The sequence below is a fragment of the Somniosus microcephalus genome, chromosome 18 (assembly GCF_052327205.1).
Source record: "Somniosus microcephalus isolate GS21.2 chromosome 18, FLI_Smic_1.0, whole genome shotgun sequence".
In the NCBI taxonomy this organism is placed as follows: Eukaryota; Metazoa; Chordata; class Chondrichthyes; order Squaliformes; family Somniosidae; genus Somniosus; species Somniosus microcephalus.
This window is the reverse complement of record NC_141004.1, coordinates 60,370,515-60,394,599: the sequence shown is the minus strand read 5'-3', so window position 1 is coordinate 60,394,599 and position 24,085 is coordinate 60,370,515.

The window sequence follows — 24,085 nt, the reverse complement described above, 5'->3', positions numbered from 1 at the left end:
CAGAGGTTGCAGCTTCCTCTGAGGAGTCTAGAGGCTCAGTCTGTTCCTCCTGGCTAGTGGGGACGGGTCCTGTGGGGGAGTAAAGGAAAGAGTCAGAGATGTGATGCCAAGGTTACATGCACATTGCATATTGCATATTGCAGATGATCATTAGTCCATCTGTTAGAGCTTCTGAAACATTATCAGTGACTCATGCAATGTCAATGAGAGAGATGATAAACTATTCTCTCACCAGCTTGCTCTGATGCACCCGTCTGTCCGTCCCCCACATGCGCGTCGTCCTCCACTCCCGCGATCTCCAGGACCGCCTCCTCCCAGGGGTTGAGGTGGGCTGCTGATGGTGGCCCTCCTCCTGTCCTTGCTCATTCTCTTTTATTGTGAGCTCTCTTTTCCTGCAATGAGGGAGACAAGTGGAGGTTGAGTGAGAATGAAAGAGTGAGTGTAGAGAATCCATAGCATAGATGCTTAGAAGGAGACAAAGATGGAGTGAGTTGGCAAGACCAAGGGCCCTCCCTGTGTGTTGTCAGTTGTTTTCATAGCATCAGAGTGATAGGGAGTGTGAGGGCTGCACAGTTGAATAGGTAGGTGAATGTGAGCTTAGAGAGAGAGGGAATGGGTAAGGGTGCATGGATGTCAGTGTCAAGTGGGATGTGGAGGAAGAGATTGCTAAAGCTGAGTGCTGGTGAGGAAAGGCAATGGGGATCAGATTGAGGGTGATGGGAAATTCATACTCACTTTTCCAGTGCGCTGAAGGTCATGAAATCTCTTCCTGCACTGTATCCAGGTTCTCCGGGTAGCCGATAAGGAGTTGACCTCCTCTGCCACTTGCAGCCACGCAGCCTTTGTCTGCTGGGGAGACATCTTCCTCCCTGATGAAGGGAAGAGCACCTCCTTGTGAGCTCTTGCTCCCTCCACTAAAGCCTGCAGGGCAACGTCGTCGAAACAGGGTGCAGACCTCGGTCTTTCTCTGGCCATTCTGCTTCCAGCTCAGTGTATCAGCAAATGCCAAAAGGTTGGCAGCCTGCAGAAGAAGCAAGGCTTGTTGCAGACCTTAAATGCAGCAGCAATGATGATGTCATCGGAGACGACTTTCAGACTGGAGAAACTCATTTGCCATGGGTTCCCACACGCTGGAACTCAATTGGGCAATTTAGTTAAAATAGCATCAATCTCCCACATCGAGTTAGATTCATGTGGATAACACAAAATGCAGATTACATGACACCAACCCGCACCTGAATGAAAATCCAGCCCATACACTCTGGCAGTTTGCATCACACATCACAGTAGTATACTGTGGTAAAATCTTAAATATCAGACTCTCCGTGTCATTTTTTTTAATTGAGTGAACTCATTATCACTATCATCCCACTCCCTATTTTATTCCAACTCATGGAAATTCCACAAGTGACATGAGAGGATGAACCCAGTTAATGCAGTCGCACCAGTGGGCCTCCCTCTTAACTCGAAAATGTGCCTGGAACTAGTTTTAAAGAAAATAAACCTTCGTATAAGGCAACAGAATGTTACTTTTAGGAAAATATAAGGGGGGACAATTCAGTGGCGCCCCCTTTGGGGCGATAACGTCGCCGGTTAGCGCCCCCAAAAAGTTAACGCCCCTGCGCCATAAATTCAGGACTAGCGCCCCAAGCAGGAGGCGGGACACTACTGGAAGTGCTCCCCCTCCTTGGGGCGCTACCAGTGAATTTTGTATCACTACGTGCAACAGCGTCACGCGCGGCATCACATAGCGCCACCTCATTGCAGACCTCCCTCCCCTGATTAAAGGAGAGGGGCCTTGCGCTGCACGTACCGGGGCCCTGCTGGACCACCGGGGAGCGGGTTGCAGGGAAAACAGCCCGGCACTCAAGAGGAGTGCCAGGCTGAGTGATTGTGGCCAACACCCCGAAGAAAAAAGGGGAAGGGGGTAGGTGCTGGCAGTCAGCCGCCTGACACCCAACACCTGCCCTTTAACTACCACCGCCGCTGCTGCAAAAACCCACCCTGACCCTGTCGGACATATCATCCGGCGATAGGTCAGGGGGCGCAACTCAAAGTTGCAGCCGGGCACGGGCAGGGCTCTGTGCACGGCAATGACGTCATCGCCGGCGGCGCAGCGCCATGGGGTGCTGCCGGCTATCATCGCCACTAACCTCCCGCTGAATTTCACTGGAGGCGTTAGCAGCACCGCACCCGGGTGTTAGGGGATTTGCGCCCTGTTAACGCCCCCCGGGGGCACTAATGAGAGGCGCGAATCAACCCAATTTTTCCCCCAATGATTCTAAAAACTGCAACCCTGCCATTCCACGGGGTCACTTCCGCCATTGTTGTGCCCGAACCATGACTCTCACGTGCTGATGCCGTCCAGCGCTGGCCCCACTGTCTTTCGCGGGGTCAACTCACTCACTTATCCATTGACTATTCAGTAGTGCAACTCCCATGCAACATGGGCTTGGACATTAGAAGAACAGCCTTTTAAAGGCCAAGGATGACTCAAGAGTACCCGGGAACAGCAGGTAAGTAGAAGAGTGTTTGGCTTCAGTGCGTTGACTGTCAGGCACTGAAGCCAATTTTGTGGTACTTTTAAAACATGTTTTCAAGAAGAGGATCTGGCAGAGGCACCCAAAGGAAAGGAGCAAGGCATTATACAGAGGCACTATTATAATGAAACTGACCTTCAGACACTCCTGTTTGAGATGCAGCAAAGGGGAAGATTGCTAGGTGCCCATGGGAAGAAACTGCAGAGAAATGCCTCATGCCATGTGAAGGGAGGTGCCACCCGATTCACCCTCCCTAAAAGTGCAGACCAGTGCCAGAAAAAGTTCAATGACCTGATGGGGGTAGGTTAGGTAACACACAGCCACTTTCCCTTTTCTTCCATGGGAACCAACACAATGTTCACCCTCTAAAATTAATAGCTGTATTGGATAACCATTCGCACCACATTGTCATTAAGAGGGTCATTGACTTTGCAGCTTACAGCATTTGTTGCCGTCGCAGATGCAACTTTATAACCCCTTCCTGCACATACAGGGTAGTGACAGCAGATCTACTCTATCAGCTGTTCGATGCCACCTGGGAGAAATCCCTCAAATGCTCAGCTGCACCTAATTCATTCAATCCTTTTGCAGGAGGGTCTTGCACATAATGCCCATGAAAGGCAGGGGACCAGAGGGGGCATTGAGCAGCGGGCCACGTTGCTCCCAGGGAGGCATTATGGTCTGGCGTGATGATGCTGAAACAGTGCAGGAAGCAAGTTCATGGGTGCACATCTACACAGTCATTGCAACCCAGGAAGCAGTAAACAGCCAGAAACTTGATGGGCTCGATTTTAACTCAGGTGCGGGGAATTGTCGGGTTCCCCGAATTTGGTGTTTCCCACACGAATCTAAATGGGTCTGTGAGATTGATGCAATTTTCACTCAAATGGCCAATTGATTTCCAACGTGTGGGAACCCTTGGCAATTGAGTATTTCCAGTCAGAAAGTCGCAGAATATGACGTCATCATTGCTGCTGCTTTTAAGGTCCACAGCAAGCCTTGCTTCTTCTGCAGGCTTCCAAACTTCACCATTGAGATGGCACAGGAGCCTGCAGGAGCAACGGCCAGCGGGGGGGCCAGATCTGCCCCCAAATTTGATGAGGCTTCACTCCAGGCATTGCTGGATGGTGCTAGGGCCCCACAGGGAGGTCCTGTTCCCTTCTTCAGGGAGGAAGAGGCCTCCCAGTCAGACCAAGGCTGTGTGGCTACAGGTGGCTGGTGAAGTCAATTCCTTGGGGCTCACATGGCGCACCTGGATGCAGTGCAGGAAAAGATTCCATGACCTTCATCGTACTGGAAAAGTAAGTACTGTATGAAGTTTCCATCACCCTCAATCTGATCCCCGTTGCCTTTCCTCACCAGCACTCAGCTTTAGCAATCTCTTCCTCCACATCCCACTTGACACTCACATCCATGCGCCCTTACCCATTCCCTCTCTGTCTATGCTCACATTCACATAACTATTCCACCATGCAGCCCTCACTCTCCCTCTCACTCTGATGCTTTGAACACAACTGTCAACACACAGGGAGGGCCCTTGGTCTTGCAACCTCACTCCATCTTTGTCTCCTTCTAAGTATCTATGCTATGCAATCTCTGCACTCACTCCTTCATTCTCACTCAACCTCCACTTGTCTCCCTCATTGCAGGAAAAGAGAGCTCACAACAGGAGAGAGCGAGCCAGGACAGGAGGAGGGCCTCAATAGCCCAGCTCATCTCCTGGGAGGAAGGCATCCTGGAAATTGTCGGGGCTGACATAGATGCGGAAGTTGGGGAAGAAGAGACAGGTGCATCCCCGCAAGCTGGTGACAGAATAGTTTTCCATCTCTCTCATTGGCATTGCATGAGTCACTGATAATGATTCTGAAGCTACATCATATGGACTTATGATCATCTGCAAAATGCTATGTGCATGTAACCTTGGCATCACATCTCTAACTTTTTCCTTGACTCCCCCACAGGACCATCGCGAGCCCCCGTCCCCAGTGTGCAGGAGGAAGAGCCTGAGATGCCAGACTCCTCAGAGGAATCTGCAACCTCTGAGGGCGCAGCGTCAGGAGAAATAAGCGCACCCAGCACCAGCGCAGACACTCACACCTCGGTGGGACCTTCGGGACATAGAGTAGAGTTGTCACCTGGTGTATCACAGCTCACAAGTGAGCATCAGCAGATTGTGGAGACAGGGACAGCAGTGGAGAGTGCTCGTCGGAGGGCGCAGGACTCTGCCAGCTTGGCTCAGCTGCATGTCGACCCTCTGCCTCTGGGTCCATCCGTAAGATCAGAGGTGATGGAACTCCAGGCACAGATGCAGGAGTCTCTGGCAGGTTTTGTCTCTAGGGTCGCTGTGAGTGTGGAGCGAATGGAGGAGTCCATAGCGAACATGAGCAGAGCCTTTGTGGAGTCATTGGCGCATGAACGCATGAACACGGAAAGGATGGCTACCTACGTGGAAATGATTGCTGCCTCCGTGGTAAGGCTGGCTATGGTAGAGGAGAGGAGGGCTACGGCCATGGAGGAGGTTAGTCGCCAGGGTATGGAAAACATGGTGAGTGTTCAGAATAGAATGACACCTCTTGAGGAGCGATGGGCATCTATTGAACAGAGAAACCAGACCTTCATGGAAGTCCTTCTGAGTAGGACTGCTATTGCAGATACGGGTCCCCATGGCCCCACTGATGTGCAGCAAGGTGCTCTCCAACCACTTGCAGGCGCGGAGGGGGAGCTGACCCATGAGAGGGAGGTTGGTGGCAGACCTCAAGGAAGTGGGGGTTCCTCTCCAAGCGCTCACACTTCCATGCCACTGCAGAGCCCTCGGTCAGAGCCCCGCTGGAGTCCACACCCAAGTGAGATGGACATCTCAACCCCTGCACAGCCGCAGGAGCAGCAGACTGCTGACGAGCCCTCACAGGCTCGCCACCCCAGAGGACGCCCGCCAAAGGTGTTGAGACAGGAGCAGCAGGAAAGTGAGCAAGGGGCCTCCACATCTGCTGAAGCCACAGGGGAACCACTACGTAGGAGCACGCATAACAGGAAAATAAAGCACAAATAGTCACAAGGGTAGTCACTTGGGTGAAATGCCATCAGTTGTTTGTTTTGCATAAAAATTCTGATGGCAACTTCTGCAGTTGTGGCATGTGTCATTTCGCGAATGGGGCTGGAGGTCCTCTAATGCCAAGAAGGGAAGGAAAAAAAGGCCTCCCATGCTTCTGGTAGATGCCTCAGTTGAGGAAGCGCTGAGTGAGGGTGGCGAGAGGGGTTTCGCAGGAGGTCACACTGGAGAAGTGTGTGAGGCTCCAACCTTCCACAGGTGTGGTTAGGCCTGGTAAAAGTTGCCCCAGGCCTGAAACAACAAAGTCCTGCCACCTGCAAATGATGGCCGATCAAATCTCCTCTTTAATGGTTGACCTGCAGCTGATAGTCAGCAAGCCAATAGTGCTCACGCCAGGTTTCACAGGCGTGATCCCCACCAGGCGTGTTTTACGTGGGAAAAGGGTTAAACAGGCAGGGGCCTGTTAAAATGGGATTATAAAGGCCAATGAGTGCTGTTTAAGGGCCCTAAAGACCATCAGACACGCCTGGGTTAAAATGGCTAGGTGTCGGGAACCAGGTTGGGGGGGTCCCGACGCCCAGGTTTTGCGATTTTAACCCCCCACATGCCTTAAAACCCGCCTGACGGCTGAGTTAAAATCGAGCCAGATGTCCCTTCTCTGTCTCCTTAATCCCATGGTGATAAAGCTCACCTATTGTTTCCTGCAGATCCATCCACAGGAAGGAAACAGGGAATGGTGAAGAGGAGGAAGATGATGATGTTGAAGATGATGGTGACGATGATGAGATGGAGCAGCAGCAGGAGGAAAGAAAATTCTTCCTCATGGGCTATGATGATGATGGCGAGGATGCTGATGAGGAGGAAGAGGATGTTGAGGATGAGGCCGCACAGGAGTCCCAGGATCAAGATCCTGCCCTATGTTCCTCTGCCAAAAACTCCCTTGATTTTACCACTGCTCTTCTGTAACTCCAGTAATCTCTCTTCAAAGTTTCTTCAGGCTCCAAATTGAAGCATTTTCACCAATATCAGCTGAAAGAGATACACCTCTTATTTCATGCTACATCACCCTCTGTACAATGGGAGTCCGGGTATTAAGTGGCGGCAGCATCAGAGGAGGCGGCACCTCCGACAATTTCAACAAAAACCAAGGAGTGACGTCACAGGACAGCAGGTAGGTGATTGGTGGGTGAGTATTAACGTTTTCTCTCTCTAAGCTAGGAGGGTGGTTTAAACTAGAATCGGAAAACTATAATGTACTGTATTAAATTTATAACTTAACTAGTTAAACTAATTAATATAACTATAAATAGTCACTGAATAAAGACTTTAATTAAATAAATAAAATAAGGTTAGACTAAGATATGGCAGGGCAGGTTGTGTGTCTGGACTGCAGTGTGTGGGAGTTTGTGGACAGCGAGACTGTCCCGAGCGAATACGTCTGCAGTAGATGTCTCCATCTCGAATCTCTCTGGCTCAGAGCCATTGAGCTGGAGTGCGAGTTGGACTCACTCCGACACATAATGGAGGGGGAAGAGTAGCTGGACAGTTTGTTCCAGACTTCGGTCACACCGCGTAGAGAGGTGCAGGATCAGAATGGGTTTGGTGTGACCGATAGTGTGCAGAGTAAGGGGAACTCAGGTAAGAAAGGGAACGAGGATCCACAGAAACTGATCCTATCCAACAGGTACAATGTACTTGCTACCTGTGCGTATAAGGATAAAGACTGTCGGAAGGACAGCCAGAATGCGGACCATGGCACTTTGTAGCAGGAGGTGTCCCTGACAACTACATGTGCAGGAAGTGCATCCAGCTGCAGCTACTGACAGACCGCATTGCAGCACTGGAGCTGCGATTGGATGCATACTGGAGCATTCACGATGCTCAGGACATCGTGAGTAGCGCGTTTATGGAGTTGGACACACCGCAGGTAGAGGTTGGACAGGAAGAAAGGGAACGGGTGACCAACAGGCAGAGTACTAGGCGCAGGCAGGTAGTGCAGGGGTCCCCTGTGGCCATCCCCCTCTCCAACAGATACACCACTTTGGGTACTGTTGGGGGGGATGGCTTATCAGAGGAAGGCAGCAGCAGCCAACTTCCTGGCACCAGGGGTGGCTCTGCTGCACAGAATGGGAGGAAAAAGAGGGGTAGAGCTATAGTAATAGGGGATTCTATTGTAAGGGGAATAGATAGGCATTTCTGCGGCCGCAAACGAGACTCCAGGATGGTGTGTTGCCTCCCTGGTGCAAGGGTCAAGGATGTCTCCGAGCGGCTGCAGAACATCTTGGAAGGGGAGGGTGAACAGCCAGTTGTCGTGGTGCATATAGGCACCAACACTATAGGTAAAAAGCAGGATGAGGTCCTAAAAGCGGAATATAGGGAGTTAGGAGATAAATTAAAAAACAGGACCTCAAAGGTAGTAATCTCAGGATTGCTACCAATGCCACGTGCTAGTCAGAGTAGAAATAGAAGGATACTTCAGATGAATACGTGGCTAGAGGAATGGTGCCAAGGGGAGGGATTCAAGTTACTGGGACATTGGAACCGGTTCTGGGGGAGGTGGGACCAGTTCAAACTGGACGGTTTGCACCTGGGCAGGGCTGGAACCGATGTCCTAGGGGGTTTGTTTGCTAGTGCTGTGGGGGAGGGTTTAAACTAAAATGGCAGGGGGTTGGGAACCTGAGCAGGGAGACAGAGGAAAGGGAAACAAGGATAAAAGCAAAAGATAGGAAGAAGAACAAAAGTGGCAGTCAGAGAAATCAACGGTTTAAATCAAACGTGGCCACAGTAAATAATAATTCTAATAGGTCTAAGTGTTAAAAAAACAAGCCTGAAGGCTTTGTGTCTTAATGCGAGGAGCATTTGTAATAAGGTGGATGAATTGGCTGCGCAAATAGAGGTAAACGAATACGACTTGGTTGGGATTACGGAGACTTGGCTCAAGGATGGCCAAGACTGGGAACTCAACATCCAGGGGTATTCGATATTCAGGAAAGATAGGCAAAAAGGAAAGGGAGGTGGGGTAGCATTACTGGCTAAAGAAGGGATTAACACAATTGTAATGAAGGATATTAGCTCTGATGAGGTGGAATCTGTATGGGTAGAATTGAGAAATACTAAGGGGAAAAAAACGTTAGTGGGAGTGGTATATAGACCTCCAAACAGTAAGGCGGAGGTTGGGGATGGCATTAAAAGGGAAATTAAAGAAGCATGCAATAAGGGCACAGCAGTCATCATGGGTGACTTTAATCTACATATAGATTGGGCCAACCAAATTAGTAACAATACTGTGGAGGAGGAATTCCTGGAGTGTTTACGGGATGGTTTCCTGGACCAATATGTCGAGGAACCAACCAGAGATCAGGCCATCTTAGACTGGGTATTATGTAACGAGAAAGGATTAATTAGCAATCTTGTTGTACGAGGCCCCTTGGGTCAGAGCGATCATAATATGATCGAATTCTTCATTAAGATGGAGAATGAAGTAGTTGACTCAGAGACGAGGGTCCTCAATTTAAATAAAGGAAACTACGATGGTCTGAGGAGCAAGTTAGGTAGGATTGATTGGGAAATGGCACTCAAAGGGTTGACAGTGGATAGGCAATGGCAAACATTCAAAGACCGAATGGATGAGCTACAGAATTTGTTCATCCCAGTTTGGCATAAAAATAAAACAAAAAAGGTGACTCTACCGTGGCTAACAAGGGAAATTAGGGATAGCATAAGATCCAAGGAGAGGACATATAAATTGGCCAGAAAAAGCAATAATCCTGAGGATTGGGAGCAGTTTAGGATTCAACAAAGAAGGACAAAGGGATGAATTAAGAAAGGGAAAATAGAATTTGAGAGTAAGCTTTCAGGGAACATAAAGACTGACTGTTAAAGCTTTTATAGATATGTGAAGAGAAAAAGATTGGTGAAGTCAAGCGTAAGTCCCTTGCAGTCAGAATCAGGGGAATTTATAATGGGGAACAAAGAAATGGCAGACCAACTAAATACATATTTTGGTACTGTCTTCACAAAGGAGGACACAAATAACCTCCCAGAGATGCCGGGGAACAAAGGGTCTGATGAAAGGGTGGAACTGAAAGAAATCAGTATTTGTAGGGAAATGGTGTTAGGAAAATTGATGGGACTGAAGGCCGATAAATCCCCAGGGCCTGATAATCTACATCCCAGGGTACTTAAGGAAGTGGCCCTAGAAATAGTAGATGCATTGCTGGTCATCTTCCAGAACTCGATAGACTCTGGAACAGTACCCATGGATTGGAGGGTAGCTAATGTTACCTCACTATTCAAAAAAGGTGGTGGAGAAAAAGCGGGGAATTATAGACCGGTAAGCCTGATATCAGTAGTGGGGAAAATGCTAGAGTCCATTATAAAAGATGTAATAGCAGAGCGCTTGGAAAGCAGTGACAAGATCGGACGAAGTCAACATGGATTTACAAAAGGTAAATCATGCTTGACTAATCTACTGGAATTTTTTGAGGATGTAACTGGTAAAATAGATAAGGGAGAACCAGTGGATGTGGTGTATTTGGACTTTCAGAAGGCTTCCGATAAGGTCCCGCATAAGAGATTAGCGTGCAAAATTAAGGCACATGGGATTGGGGGCAAGGTATTGACTTGGATAGGGAACTGGTTGGCGGACAGAAAGCGAAGAGTTGGAATAAACGGGTCGTTTTCCGAGTGGCAGGCAGTGACTAGTGGGGTACCACAAGGATCGGTCCTAGGACCCCAGCTGTTCACAATGTATATTAATGATCTGGACGAGGGAATTGGATGTAATATCTCCAAATTTGCAGACGACACAAAGCTGGGTGGGAGGGTATGCTGTGAGGAGGATGTCGTGAAACTCCAGTACGATTTGGACAGGTTGGGTGATTGGGCAGATACATGGCAAATGCACTATAATGTGGATAAATGTGAGGTTATCCACTTTGGTGGCAAAAACAGGAAGGCAGATTATTATTTGAATGGCAATAGATTGGGAGAAGGGGAAGTGCAAAGAGACCTGGGTGTTCTTGTGCACCAGTCGCTGAAGGTAAGCATGCTGGTGCAGCAGGCGTTTAAGAAGGCAAATGGTATGTTGGCCTTCGTAGCAAGAGGGTTCGAGTACAGGAACAAGGATGGCTTGCTACAGTTGTACAGGGCCTTGGTGAGACCACACCTTGAGTATTGTGTGCAGTTTTGGTCGCCTTACCTGAGGAAGGACGCTCTTGCCATGGAAGGAGTGCAGCGAAGGTTCACCAGGCTGATACCTGGGATGGCAGGAATGGCATATGAGGAGAGATTGTGTCGATTGGGCTTATACTCACTGGAGTTTAGAAGATTGAGAGGGGATCTCATCGAAACCTATAAAATTCTGTCAGGCCTGGACAGACTAGATGCAGGAAGGATGTTTCTGATGGCCGGGGAGTCCAGAACCAGGGGTCATAGTCTAAGGATAAGGGGTAAGCCATTTAGGACTGAAATGAGGAGGAATTTCTTCACCCAGAGAGTGGTGAACCTGTGGAATTCTCTGCCACAGAGGGCGGTGGGGGCCAGTTCATTAAATATATCCAAGAAAGAGTTGGATATATTTCTTAAGGCTAAAGGGATCAAGGGATATGGGGAGAAGGCAGGGACAGGGTACTGAATTTGGATGATCAGCCATGATCTCATTGAATGGCGGAGCAGGCTCGAAGGGCCGAATAGCCTACTCCTGCTCCTATCTTCTATGTTTCTATGAGGCTGCCCTATGGGGGGAGGAGGGGGAGAGGAAGCGTAATGTGGTAGTTGTAGGGGATTCTATAATTAGGGGGACAGATAGCATCCTTTGTAAGCAAGATCGAGAGTCCCACATGGTAGTTTCCCTACCTGGTACCAGGATGAGGGACATCTCAAACTGGCTTCAAAGGATATTGGAGAGGGAGGGGGAGGATCCAGTCGTTGTGGTCCATGTTGGGACCAACAACATAGGGAAGAGTAGACAAGAGGTCCTGTTTGGGGAGTACCAGGAACTAGGAGCTAAATTAAAGAACAGGACCTCAGCGGTTATAATCTCTGGAATATTACCTGAGCCACATGCAAATTGGCGTAGGGATAAACTGTTTAGGGAAGTGAACAGGTGGCTAAAGGAGTGGTGTGGGAAAGAGGGGTTCCATTTCATGGGGCACTGGCACCAGTATTGGGATAGCAAGGAGCTGTACCATTGGGATGAATTTCACCTGAACCGGTCTGGGACCAGGGTCCAACAGAAAGGATAAATAGGGCGGTTATTGTTATGTTCATTAATAACTAGTCGTTTTTATTAAGAACATCTAGCTTTTGCTAGACACTTTATTGAGCACATGTGGACTAGGTGCAGTATCTGTAGAGGCCTCCATCTTGACTGCTGCCTTGTGGGTAGCCTAGTGCATCCTGGGTAGCCCACTCTTATATACATACAGCACCACCTAATGTACCATTCCAGAATGACAGGTTACTGATCATTACATTTCCCTTTCTTTGAGGTTAAACAAAATCAGTATCAATCAATATCAATCAATAACAACATAAACATCTTCAACAGTCAATACATTTTCAATGTAGTTTCCTTTGTACTCAAAGATTAAGTCTATCAGGCTTTTTTACTTCACGTGTGGATCTTCTCAGCACAGGTAAGTCTGATGTGTTTTCATGAGAGCCTGTATGTGTATTTGTGTTAGATTGTTCTGGTGGTGAGTGACAAGATTCAGTTGCGGCATTGTCATCGATTTGCTCTTCGATAGTCTCTTGTGTTTTTAGGAGGGAACAGCGGTTCCTCCTGAGAATCTGTCCTTCCTCAGTTCTAACAGTGTATGACCTTGGTCCTACTTCCTCAAGAACTGTAGCTTTCCTGTTCCATGCATCTGGATCCTCAATCCTGAAAACATCATCCCTTGTCAATGGTTTCAGAGTTTTGGATGACTTGTCATAGTATGATTTCTGTTTCAGCTTTAACAGTTGAAGTCTCTGTCTCAGTTCCTTACTCTGCTTTTCTTTTGCACAGCAGGATAGCGTGGTACGCAACTTGCGACCCATTAGGAGTTCAGCAGGTGAAGAACCAGAGTCTAAAGGTGAGGCTCGGTAGCTCAGCAGGGCGAGATAAGGATCAGACTTGCTTTCTGTCGCTTTCTTCAGTAGCTGCTTGAGAACTTGAACACCTTTCTCTGCCTTACCATTCGACTGAGCATACAAAGGGCTGGATGTGATGTGTTGAAAGTCATAATGTGCTGCAAACTGTTGCCACTCCTTACAGTTGAAGCACGGACCATTGTCGCTAACGGCAATCCTGGGAATTCCATGTCTGGCGAAGATGGATTTCACATGCATTATGACACTGCTTGCTGTGGTGCTTTACAGCAGCAACATCTCAGGATAGTTAGAATAGTAGTCAATCACTATTAGATAGTCTTTACCATTTAAATGAAAAAGATCCATACCAACCTTTTGCCATGGTGCTGTTGGTATGTCAGCTACTATCATTGGTTCCTTTGCTTGTTTGTTTTGGTGTTTCTGACATGTCTCACATTTGCCTATCATGTTCTCAATGTCCTTATTTATGCCAGGCCAATAAACAGTGTCTCTTGCTCTCCTTTTGTATTTTTCAATTCCGAGGTGTCCCTCATGAATCCTTTTGAGCATGTCTTGACGTAGAGCCTGTGGAATGACTATTCTGTTCTGTTTTAGTAATAGTCCACTTGCGACACTCAATTCTGACCTTATGTGAAAATATTTTGGACAGGAATCTTTTGGCCAACCATGATGAATGTTCTCTATTACTGTTTGTAATACTGTATCTTTTACTGTTTCTTCTGCTATTTGCTTTGATTTTGTGTCTGACATGGGCAGCGCAGCAGTGACCATACTCACATGAACATCCACGTCTTCTTCAGTAGAGCTCACATGACTCATTGTGGGTGCTCGGGATAGTGCATCTGCTAACACACTGGCCTAGAAATTCAGTTGCGTTCGCCAGCCGTTAGTGCCATAAGAGGAGTAGATTTCGAGCGCTAGGCACTTAGCGCCTGGGCGCAGACCGATCTGCGCCTACGCCCAACTTCAGTTGACATTTAGCGCCGGCGCAAAGTGTTTGCGCGCGCTCAGCTGCGCGCGCAGCTTATGACGTCATTTCGTCGTGCAACGCCGTTTGTGCGCCCCAAACCGGAACTTCAGTGGCGCCCGCCCAATGTGGGCGTGGCGCTGTTAAGAACTGTGAAGTGGAACGCAGCAGAGGCCCTGCGGGCCTCGGGGAGCGCTAATTAAAGGGCACTTAGACTGAACTATAAAGGCCAGCCATTTTGCTGCAATGACTTTAGTGCAACGGATTTCTGGACAGAGACCAAGGAAGAGACCTTACTGATTTGGGCCAACATAGGAGAGGTATTTTTGGCTTCTGGCCAGAGCTTGGAAATTTGACTCATTGTGATTTCACTGTTTGCAAGTATATTATGGGGGCTGCATGGGGTTCCAACCCTCAGTTCCAGCATTATGTGCGAAGGGCTCGCAGACGCTGTGTGAGAGGGGCAGCCATGCCTAGGCGCAGAGGGGCCATCAGGCGTCGGCAACGTAGGCCTTACCCACTCAGGGAATACCGCCAGCAGGTGTCCTATCTCACCATGACTGCCGCGCATTGTGTTAAGAGGCTACGCTTCAGAAGGGAGGTGGTTGCAGAGATCTGCCAGCTGCTTCACAGAGATCTGCGTCCACAGCTGATGTGCAGGACATCTCTGTCGGTGGAAGTGAAGGTCACGGTGGCTCTGAACTTTTATGCAAGCGGCTCCTTCCAAGCCGCTGCTGGGGACATAGCGAACATCTCCCAGTTCGCCGTGCATCGCTGCATCCGGCAGGTCACCGATGCCCTTTTCGCAAGGAGACACCAATTCATCTCCTTCCCCATGACCCTAGAGAGGCAGGAGCAGCGTGCAGTCGGATTTGCGAGGATCGCTGACTTCCCCATGGTGCAGGGCGCCATTGACTGCACGCATGTGGCTATGCGGGCACCTATCGACAATGCCGAGGATTACCGCAACCGGAAGGGCTACCATTCCCTCAATGTACAGCTGGTGTGTGACCACAGGCAGCGCATCCTAGCTGTCAATGCCCGCTTTCCAGGCAGCAGCCACGATGCATTTATCCTGCGCCAGACTACTGTGGCTGACATGTTCCAGGCACAGCCTCCCCCAAGAGGATGGCTTATCGGGGACAAAGGCTATCCTTTGTGTACATGGTTCATGACCCCGCTCCGCGCGCCCAGGACCCCTGCTGAGGAGGCATACAACGAAAGCCATCAAGCCACAAGGAACATCATAGAGCAAACGATTGGCGTCCTCAAGCAACGGTTCCGCTGCCTGGATCGTTCCGGCGGATCTCTACAGTATTCGCCGGATAGAGTCTCCCAGTTCGTCGTCGTTTGCTGCATGCTGCACAACCTGGCTATCCGCAGGACTCAGGCACTGCCACCTCACGTTGGACCACCACCTCAGGAGGACGAGCAGGAGGACCATGAGGAGGAGGAGGAGGAGGAGGAGGAGTACCAGCCCAGGAGGGAGCCACAAGGTCCAAGGGCCGTCCGTCGGCGGCTTATTGAACGACACTTCTAGGCCCCCTGTCAGGGAATGGCTTGTGGCAATGAAGGCACATGAATGCAGCCGCTCCGCAAGCCCTCAGCCGGTTAACGCAACAACCACTTGAAACATCACACATGGACAAGCTGAATAAATAAAAAGCTTTATTGAACAAACTCAGGGCCCTTCCCACATGAAACCCAAAAACAGACAAGACCCCCAAAAAACAGTCAAAAACATATCTCACTCCCACAACCTGGGGAGGAATAACAAAACTTGTCCATCCAAATGGCCTTCATCCTCGGCCTTACCAAGACAAACCCCCCCATACAGAACACAAACACCCCCATATAAAAAAACATTTGCCTTCATCTTCGGCCTTACCAAAATAAACCCCCCCCATACAGAACACAAACACCCCCATATAAAAGAACATTTGCCTTCATCTTCGGCCTTACCAAAATAAACCCCCCACACAGAACACAAACACCCCCATATAAAAAAACATTTGGCAACACACTCTACTTTGTGCGCCGAGAGGGCGAGTCCTTGTCCAGGCTTTTCCGGCCTCTGGCCGACCTGCTGCTCCGCCTCAACCTGGGCCCTGTGGGTGTTGCAAGGCTGGGGGAAGGCTCCTGAGGGGCACAATGCGTGACGGCAGATGCCCTTGGGGGTCGGCCTAGACGAGCTCCGGCCCTGGAGGGGCCGGCTGCTGACTGCTGCAGCTGTGGCTGGGCAGCATCAGTCTCTCCAGCAGCTCGTCACAGCTTTGCTGGGGGAGTGGCAGTGGCGGCTGCAGCAATGGGGGCAAGCTGGCTGATGCCAGGCACTCGCTGGTCGCCAGAGACACTGGCAGTCGGCCGGGCTGGCACTGCAGCAAGCGCAGCAATCTGGTGAAGGCCAGACCGCTGTGCTGCAGCAGCGCAGCGGGTGCCCTGGCGATGCGTGCGTGACACAGCGAGTGTGGCAGCAGTGAGTGCCCGTACTGCCCTGGTCTGTGCCCGCATCAGACCAGCCAGTGACTGCACGGCACCACTCGTCAACTCTCCACTCGCTGCCTGTGCTGCCCTGAATTCGGACCGACTCGCGTCCTGTGGTGCCCTGAATTCTGCCCGACTCGCGTCCTGTGATGCCCCGAATTGTTCGAGACCCCTGGCCTGTGCTGCCGCGAGTTGGTCGAAACCCCTGGCCTGTGAGGCCCCGAACTCGGCCATACTATGAGCCAGGGACTCAATGGCCTCAGGCAACCGTGCCACAACCCCCATGAACTCGGTGTGGCGACGATCCGAGTCCGCGGACATTTGATCAAGGAGGCGCACCTCCTGGGCGAGGACCGTCTCCGGACTGGAGGCCGGACTCTCCCTCTGGGGAGAAGGCCGCCGAGCTGGCCGACCCTTCCCGCGTGGCTGGACGCCACTGGGCCCAGCAACTGCACTCCCCTGCAACACTTCCCCCCTCTGGGGAGAAGGCAGCCGTGCTGCCCGACCCTTCCCGCGTGGCTGGACGCCACTGGGCACATGAGCTACACCCCCCTGCAACACTTCCCCCTGGCTCTCCTCCAGTCAAGACGTGTCCCCTCCATTGCCATCCCCTGGCGCGGATGAGGGTTCCCCCGATGTGCCGCCTTCCTCTTGCTCCTCGTCGTCCTCCTCTTCCGAGGGACTGACACTCGCAGCTTCAGGGACCTCCTCCTCACCAGCTGAAAGCAGGAAGGCACAAGAGTAGCTTTAGAGTGAGGACAGGGCGTCAGCGAGGGAGGCATGAGTGGTGGCATTATGCGCATTGGTCGGACAGTGGCAAAGGATGTAGATCTGAAGCGCAAGGGGAACGAGAGAGGTCCAAACGGTCATGTCCTTACCATTGGGGCCCAGCACAGGGTCGGTATCTCCAATTGCAACGGGGCCAATCACCCGGGCACCCATGAGTCGACCCACGTGCTCCTCCAGGCCACTGAGCTCCTGGAACTGGGCACGGCCTCCCCCGGTGACAGTCCGGCTCTTCAGATTCTCGGCCAGCTTGGCCTGCAAGAGAAAGGACGGCTTCTAAGTACAGTGTGGTGCCCTGTTGTTGTGTGCACTGCCTCTCATGGTGGAATAGCTTGGCCAGTGTGTAAAGTGCAGAAAGTGCTATTGATGTTCATGCCAGTGCCATAGCTGCTGGAGGAGGGCTGGCCATTAGGCCATTGAGGTCCCTTTGCCCATAATGTGAGGTGCACATGCAAGGATGAGGAGGACACTGGAAAGGGTACTCACCCTGACCAACCGAGTGAGGTCGTTAAACTTTTTCCGGCATTGGTCACCAGTCCTGGGGACATCGCTGTTGGCTGTGACCCTCTGGCCGATTTCCCTCCAGGCTCTCCTGTACAGCCTCTTGGGAGCCTTCTTGCCACTGTCCGGGAACAAGATATCTCTTCTCCTCTCCAAAGCCCTAACCAGCACCTTTAAATCATGGGCAGAGAAGCGCTGCGCTCGCTCACGGGCCCTCTGCATCCTTGCTGGCGCTATTTCTCTCCAGCAGCAGTGTTTAGGCCTAGCTGGAGGGCTGCAGTATCCAGGGCGTGGCAGCAGACCAAGTTGACCCTTCCCCCTTTAAGAGCTGGCCGGCGCCAGGGTGTCTGCTGTCAATCAAAACATGACCGCACCTGCGCTGCGCCCGGCCTCGGCGGTATCAGTCTGCACCGCCGGCTTAGCACCTAAAGATAGGGGTGCAACGCCAGTTTTAGCGCTCGAGCAAACTCCTTGGCCAAAGCTACTGAATATCGGCGAAGTGGCCTCCACTTTCCGGCGGGCGCAAACTTTAGCACCCACCCGACTTTACCGCCCCAAAAGTGGCTATACTGAATTTCTAGGCCTATGTATTTGCCTGGTGTGTAGATCAGTTCAAAGTCATATCTTTGCAGCTTCATCATGAGTCGTTGAATCCTTGGAGACATCTCATTCAGGTTCTTTTTTATGATGGCAACCAGTGGGCTGTGGTCTGTCTCAACTGTGAAGGTGGGAAGTCCATATATGTAGCCATGAAACTTTTCTAGTCCAACTACCAAGCCTAGACATTCCTTTTTAATCTGGGCGTATCGACACTCAGTATCAGTCATAGACCTGGAGGCATAGGCAACAGGCTTCCAATCTTCACCCTCTGCTTGTAGCAAGACCGCACCTAGGCCATCTTTTGATGCATCCATTGACACTTTGATTCTTTTTGTTGGGTCAAAGAAGGTGAGTACAGGTGTGGTTGTCAGCACTGTTTTGAGGTTTATCCACTCTTGTTCATGTCTTTCTGTCCATGCGAACTCATTTGTTTTACGTAGCAGGTCTCGCAGACAGGCTGTCTTGGCTGACAAGTTAGGAATGAACTTTCCAATGAAGTTTATCATCCCCATGATGCGTAGCACTCCTTTTTTGTCAATGGGTCGGGGCATTTTGAGTATGGCGTTTATTTTTTCCATATCTGGCTCTATTCCTTTACCAGATAGATTATGTCCTAGGAAAGTGACTTCCTGGATGCCAAACTGACACTTCGCTTTGTTGAGCTTCAGTCCATTCCGGCGTATGCTCTGTAGCACTTTAGTCAGTCTCTCATTGTTTTCTTTCAGTGTGGAGCCCCAGATGATGATGTCATCAACATAGACCCGAACTCCTTCCAGACCTTCAATTATGTGTTCCATCGCTCTATGAAAGATTTCAGATGCAGATATTATCCCGAAAAGCATTCTGAGGAAACAATACCTGCCAAATGGTGTGTTGAAGGTACAGTATTTGGTGCTCTCTTCATCCAGTTTTAGTTGCCAAAATCCTTGTGAGGCATTGAGCTTTGTAAAGTATCTGGCACCTGACATTTCACTGGTGATTTCTTCTCGCTTGGGAATCTGGTAGTGTTCACGTTTTATGTTTGCATTTAAGTCCTTTGGATCCATGCATATTCTTAGATCATTGTTCTTTTTCTTTACACATACCATGGAGTTAACCCAGTCTGTTGGCTCTTTGACTTTCCTGATGACTCCTAGTGTGGTCATTCTGTCCAGTTCATTCTTGAGCCGGTCACGCAGGGGTGCTGGAACTCTTCGTGGAGCATGTACCACTGGCTGAGCATCCTCCTTTAGCTGGATCTTGTAAGTGAATGGTAGAACTCCAAATCCTTTGAACACATCCTGGAAATTATTTACTACAGAATCCATTGAGTCATCTGGTCTGTTTATGGCACAGTTTATACGGTATACTCTCTTGACCAGTTCTAAGTCCTCACAAGCTTTGTCACCCAATAGTGAATCAAGTCCTTCAGCCACAACAGAAAACATGAGATGATGCACTTTGTCTTTGACTGTCACTTTAAGTGTACATATACCTAAGCTATCTATTTTCTGTCCATTATAGTCCTTCAGTAGTACTGACTTTTTCTGTATTTTGGGCTTTTCGTTCATATTTTTAATGTCACTCATACTGATTAAGTTTGCTTTTGCCCCAGTGTCTAGTTTCAATGTAACTAATGCTCCATTTACCTGCAGTGGGATCATCCATTTGTCCTCTTTTACTGCATTGACGTTATGTTCAGCATTGTCCATATCTGAGGACTGCACATTTTCTGTATCATTTTTGACATTGTCACATGACACCATTCGTACAAAAAATGTCTCACTTAAATCAGTGTCCTCAATCACATTGACTTGGACTTGTTGCCCTTTCTTTGTTTTTACTTTTGAAAAGCATTGTTTGGCAAAGTGATTCTTTCCATGACATTTTGTGCACATTTTTCCAAATGCTGGGCATTGTTTTAACTGGTGTTTGTAACCACAGCGTTTACAATTAAAAATTCCTTCCTCCGATTGCTTTTCATTTCTGTTCTGCCCATGTTGCTTCCCCTTGTAGAACACAGCACCGACAGCAGCACTTACTACAATCGCATCATTATTGATTTCACTGAAAGTCTTCACGTGCTTTCGAGCTAGCTCACTGGCTTCGCATATATTCACAGCATTTTCCAATGTTAGTTCAGTTTCTCTCAACAGACGTTCCCTGACTTTTTTATCATGAATACCAAACACAATCTGGTCACGAATCATGGATGCTTTCAGCTCAGAGAAATTACATGTCTGTGCTTTCAGTTTCAGATCAGTCACAAAGCTATCAAAAGTCTCATTTTGCCACTGTGTCCTCAAACGGAACACGTATCTTTCATAGGTTTCATTCTTTTTGGGAGAACAATGTGTATCAAATTTCTTTAGCACATCGTCTAAATTTTCTCTGTTCTCCTCTGGATTAAATACAAATGTATTAAATACCTCTATCGCCTGTGGGCCTGCAGCCATTAGCAGCAACGCTATTTTTCTTGCGTCTGGCTTCGTACCGAATCCGATGGCAGCAATGTAGAGTTCGAATTGTTGTTTGAAAGTCCGCCAATTGTAGTCAACATTTCCCATGAGATTCAAAAACTCCGGTGGCCTCAAATTCTCCATGTCGCTTTTCACAATTTTCAGCAGATCTTACCCACTCCTGGTACCATGTTATGTTCATTAATAACTAGTCGTTTTTATTAAGAACAGCTAGCTTTTGCTAGACACTTTATTGAGCACATGTGGACTAGGTACAGTATCTGTAGTGGCCTCCATCTTGACTGCTGCCTTGTGGGTAGCCTAGTGCATCCTGGGTAGCCCACTCTTATATACATACAGCACCACCTAGTGTACCATTCCAGAATGACAAGTTACTGATCATTACAGTTATGAGAACTTTAAACTCGTAAATGGGGGAAAGGGCTCAGGGGAAAATTGTAGTACAAATAGTAGTTCAAAAACAAACCAAAGGGAAGAGAGCAGAGTAACAGTCAGAAATTGTGTTGTAAGCACTACATGTAAAGAGAAGGCTAAAAGATGTAAAGTGATTAAACCAGGAGAAAGAAATTAGAAACATGTGAGTAAAACATCAGAGCTGAAGGACAGGCGATGGTGTGTGGCCCAAATAAGCGTTCTTTATACAAACACACGGAGTATAAGGAATAAATTGAATGAACTGCAGGCGCAAATTCAAATTGGAAGGTATGATATGGTAACCATTACTGAGACATGGCTGCAAGACGGTCAGGACTGGGAACTAAATATACCAGGTTATAAGGTCTACAGAAAAGATCGGGGAAATGGCAGAGGGGGAGAAGTAGCCTTCGTGATTCAGGTTGAAATCACTTCAATGATGAGAGGATTTAAAGAGAGGTAAGCAGCCAGTGCAGACCTTATGGGTTGAATTAAGAAATAGGAAACGATGTAAGATTGTAGTGGGAGTTGTGTACAGGCCCCCTGGTAGCAGCTCTGAAATGCTAGATTGTATAAATGCGGAGAGTAAACAAGCGTGTAGCAAAGGCAGTGTGGTTTTAATGGGGGATTTTAACTTTCATATAGATTGGGATAAGCAGACTAGCACCTGTCAGAAAGGTAGTGAATTTCTTGAGTGTTTCCGGGATAGTTTTCTACAACAATATGTCCTAGAGGCAACAAGGGGGCAAGCCATATTAGATTTAGTAATGAGTAATGAGCCAGATTTAGTTAACAGCCTAACAGTGCGTGAACATTTATCTAATAGCGATCATAACATGATCGAGTTCAACGTAGTGTTTGAAAGGAAGAAACACGAAACAGCTACTAAGATTCTAGATTTAGGTAAAGCTGACTTCAACGGGATGAGGCAGAGATTGTCCACAGTAAACTGGGCAAACCTGTTGTCGGGAAATTGCTAGAGTCTATAATTAAGGATAGGGTGACTGGACACCTCGAAAATTTTCAGTTGATCAGAGAGAGCCAGCATGGATTTGTGAAAGGTAGGTCATGCCTGACAAACCTGATTGAATTTTTTGAAGAGGTGACTAAAGTAGTGGACAGGGGAATGTCTATGGGTGTTATTTATATGGACTTCCAGAAGGCATTTGATAAAGTTCCACATAAGAGACTGTTATGTAAGGTAGAAGCCCACGGAATTGAAGGCAAATTATTGACCTGGTTAGGAAATTGGCTGAGCGACAGGAGACAGAGAGTACGGATAATGGGCAGGTACTCTAACTGGCAGGATGTGACTAGTGATGCCCCGCAGGGATCTGTGTTGGGGCCTCAACTATTCACGGTATTTATTAACAACTTGGATGATGGCATAGAAAGTCATACATCCAAATTTGCCGATGACACAAAGATAGATGGCATTATAGGTAGTGCAGATGAAAGCATAAAATTACAAAGGGATATCGACAGATTAAGTGAATGGGCAAAACTGTGGCAAATGGATTTCAATGTAAGTAAATGTGAGGTCATCCACTTTGGACCTAAAAAGGATAGGACAGGGTACTTTCTAAATGGTAAAAAGCTAAAAACAGTGGGGCCTAGAAATTCAGTATAGCCACTTTTGGGGCGGAAAAGTCGGGCGGCCGCTAAAGTTTGCGCCCGGCGCAAAGTCGAGGCCACTTCGCCGATATTCAGTAGCTTCGCCCTAAGAGTTTGCTCGAGCGCTAAAACTGGTGTTACACAACTATCTTTAGGCGCAAAGCCGGCGGTGCTGAGCTAAGCCGCCGAGGCCGGGCGCAGCGCAGGTGCGGTCATTTCTTGATTGACAGCAGACACCCTGGCACCGGCCAGCTCTTAAAGGGGGAAGGGTCGAGTTCGTCTGGTGCCACGCCCTGGACACTGCAGCCCTCCAACTAGGCCTAAACACTGCTGCTGAACAGAAATAGCGCCGGGAAAGATGCAGAAGGCCCGTGAACGAGCGCAGCGCTTCACTGGCCATGATTTGAGGGTGCTGGTTAGGGCTTTGGAGAGGAGACGCAAACTCTTGTTCCCGGACAGTGGCAAGAAGCCTGCCACCAGCGTCTACAGGAAAGCCTGGAGGGAGGTCGCCCACAGGGTCACATCCAACAGCGAGGTCCCCAGGACCGGTGTCCAATGCCGGAAAAAGTTCAATGACCTCACAAGGATTGTCAGGGTGAGTCCCCTTTCCAGTGTCCTCCTCATCCTTGCATGTGCACCTCACATTATGGGCAAAGGGACCTAAAAGCCCTAATGGCCAGCCCTCATCCAGCAGCTATGGGACTGGCATGAACATCAATTGCACATTCTGCACTTTACACACTGGCCAAGCTATTCGACCATGGGAGGCAGTGCACACAAGATCTGGGCACCACACTGGCCAAGCTATTCGACCATGGGAGGCAGTGCACACAAGATCAGGGCACCACACTGGCCAAGCTATGCGACCATGGGAGGCAGTGCACACAAGATCAGGGCACCACACTGTACTTAGAGGCCGTCCTTTCTCTTGCAGGCCAAGCTGGCACACAATCAGAAGAGCCGGACTGTGACCGGGGGAGGCCGTCCCCAGATCCAGCAGCTCAGTGACCTTGAAGAGCGCGAGGGTAGCCTCATGGGTGCCCGGGTGATTGGCCCCGTTGCATCTGGAGATGCCGACCCTGTTCTGGGCACCAATGGTAAGGACATCACCTTTTGGACCTCTCTCATCCCACTTGCGCTTCAGATCTACATCCTTTGCCACTGTCCGACTAATGCGCTGAATGCCACCACTCATGCCTCCCTCGCTGACGCCCTCTCCTCACTCTAAAGCTACTCTTGTGCCTTCCTGCTTTCAGATGGTGAGGAGGAGGTCCCTGAAGCTGCCAGTGACAGCCCCTCGGAAGAGGAGGAGGAGGAGGAGGAAGAGGAAGAGGAAGGCGGCCCATCAGGGGAACCCTCAGCCGCGCCAGGGGATGCCAATGAAGGGGACACGTCTTCCCTGGAGGAGAGCCAGGGGGAAGTGTCGGAGGGGAGTGTAGCTCCTGTGCCCAGTGGCGTGCAGCAACGCGGGAAGGGTCGGGCAGCTCGGCGGCCTTCTCCCCAGAGGGAGAGTCCGGCCTCCAGTCCAGAGACGGTCCTCGCCAAGGAGGTGCGCCTCCTCGATCAAATGTCCGTG